Genomic DNA, 2817 nt, shown 5'->3' with positions numbered 1-2817 from the left:
TCTTTATTGGTTCATTAGTTTTGGGAGAATTTAGTTTTTTAAGTTCCCTATATATTCTGGTTATCAGTCCTTTGTCTGATGTACAGCTGGCAAATATTTTCTCCCACTCTGTGGGTGTTCTCTTCAGTTTAGAGACCATTTCTTTTGTTGAACAGAAGCTTTTTAGTTTTATGAGTCCCATTTATCTGTGCTATCTCTTAGTTGCTGTGCTGCTGGGGTTTCGTTGAGAAAGTTCTTATCTATACCTACTAACTCCAGAGTATTTCCTACTCTTTCCTGTATCAACTTTAGAGTTTGGGGTCTGATATTAAGATCCTTGATCCATTTTGAGTTAATCTTGGTATAGGGTGATATACATGGATCTAGTTTCAGTTTTTTGCAGACTGCTAACCAGTTTTCCCAGCAGTTTTTGTTGAAGAGGCTGCTATTTCTCCATCATATATTTCTAGCTCCTTTGTCAAAGACAAGTTGGTTATAGTTGTGTAGCTTCATATCTGGGTCCTCTATTCTGTTCCACTGGTCTTCATGTCTGTTTTTGTGGCAGTACCATGCTGTTTTTATTGTTGTTGCTTTGTAATATAGTTTGAAGTCAGGTATTGTGATACCTCCTGCATTGTTCTTTTGACTGAGTATTGCCTTGGCTATTCATGGCCTCTTGTGTTTCCATATAAATTTCACGGTAGATTTTTTTATTTCTTTAATGAATGTCATTGTAATTTTGATGGGAATTGCATTAAACATGTAGATTACTTTTGGGAGTATCGACATTTTTACTATGTTGATTCTACCAATCCATGAGCATGGGAGATCTCTCCACTTTCTATAGTCTTCCTCAATCTCTTTCTTCAGAAGTGTATAGTTTTCCTTGTAGAGGTCATTCACATCTTTTGTTAGGTTTACACCTAGGTATTTGATTTTTTTTGAGGCTATTGTAAATGGAATTGTTTTCATGTATTCTTTTTCAGTTTGCTCATTGTTAGTGTATAGAAATGCTAATGATTTTTCTATGTTGGTTTTATATCCTGCTACCTTGCTATAGCTATTGATGATGTCTAGAAGCTTCTGAGTAGAGTTTTTTGGGTCTTTAAGGTATAGGATCATATTGTCTGCAAATAGGGATATTTTGACAGTTCTTTACCTATTTGTATTCCTTTTATTCCTTCTTCTTGTCTAATTGCTCTGGCTAGGAATTCCAGTACTATGTTGAATAGGAGTGGAGATAGTGGGCATCCTTGTCTAATTCCTGATTTTAGAGGGTATGGTTTCAGTTTTTCTCCATTAAGTATAATGCTGGCTGTAGGTTTGTCATATATAGCTTTTATAATGTTGAGGTACTTTCCTTCTAGTCCTAGTTTTCTTAGAGCTTTTATCATGAAATGGTGTTGGATCTTATCAAAGGCTTTTTCTGCATCTATTGAGATGATCAAGTGGTTTTTGTCTTTGCTTCTGTTAATGTGGTTTATTACATTTATTGATTTTCATATGTTGAACCACCCCTGCATCCCTGGGATGAAGCCTACTTGGTCGTGGTGAATAATCTTTTTGATGTGTTGTTGAATTTGGTTTGCTATTATTTTGTTGAGGATTTTTGCGTCAATGTTCATTAAGGAGATTGGCCTATAGTTCTCCTCTTTGGAGGTGTCTTTGCCTGGTTTTGGGATAAGAGTAATACTGGCTTCATAAAATGTGTTTGGCAGTTTTCCTTCCCTTTCTATTTCGTGGAACTGTTTAAGGAGGGTTGGTATCAGTTCTTCTTTAAAGGTCTGATAGAATTCAGCAGAGAATCCATCAGGTCCTGGACTTTTCTTTTTGGGGAGACTCTTGATTGCTGCTTCAATTTCATTTTGTGTTATAGATCTATTTTGGTGATTGATTTCCTCTTGGTTCAGTTTTGGATGCTCATATGTATCTAGAAATCTGTCCATTTCTTTAAGATTTTCAAATTTATTTGAATATAGGTTCTCAAAGTAGTCTCTGATGATTTCCTGGACTTCCATGGTGTTTGTTGTTATCTCCCCTTTTGCATTCCTGATTCTACTAATTTGGGTTTTTTCTCTCCTCATTTTAGTCAGATTTGCCAGGGGTCTATTGATCTTGTTTATTTTTTCAAAGAACCAACTTTTTGTTTCATCAATTCTTTGTATGTTTTTTTTGGTTTCTATTTCATTGATTTCAGCTCTTATTTTTATTATTTCTCTCCTTCTATTTGTTTTGGGATTTGCTTGCTTGTTTTTGTTTGAGATGTATCATTAGGTCATTGATTTGGATCTTTCAGTCTTTTTAATATATGCACTCATGGCTATAAACTTTCCTCTCAGAACTGCCTTAGCTGTGACCCATAGGTTCCAGTAGGTTGTGTTTTCATTTTCATTGACTTCCAGGAACTTTTTAGTTTCCTCTTTTATTTCATCGATGATCCATTCTTCATTAAGTAATGAGTTATTTAGTTTCCAGTTGTTTGCATGTTTTTGGTCTTTACTTTTGTTGTTGAGTTCTACTTTAACTGCATTGTGATCAGATAGTATGCACGGTATAGTTTCTATTTTCTCATATTTGCTAAGACTTGCTTTGTGCCCTAGGATATGATCTATTTTGGAGAAGGTTCCATGGGCTGCTGAGAAGAATGTATATTGTGTAGAGGTTGGATGAAATGTTCTGTAGACATCAACTAGGTCCATTTGATCTATTGCATAGTTTAGATCTTGGATTTCTTTATTGACTTTTTGTTTGGATGACCTATCTATTGATGATAATGGGGTGTTAAAGTCTCTCACAACCACTGTGTTGGCGTTTATATATGCTTTTAGGTCTTTCAGG

The sequence above is a fragment of the Castor canadensis genome, chromosome 1 (assembly GCF_047511655.1).
Source record: "Castor canadensis chromosome 1, mCasCan1.hap1v2, whole genome shotgun sequence".
Taxonomy (NCBI): domain Eukaryota; kingdom Metazoa; phylum Chordata; class Mammalia; order Rodentia; family Castoridae; genus Castor; species Castor canadensis.
Note: the sequence above shows the minus strand (reverse complement) of the source record.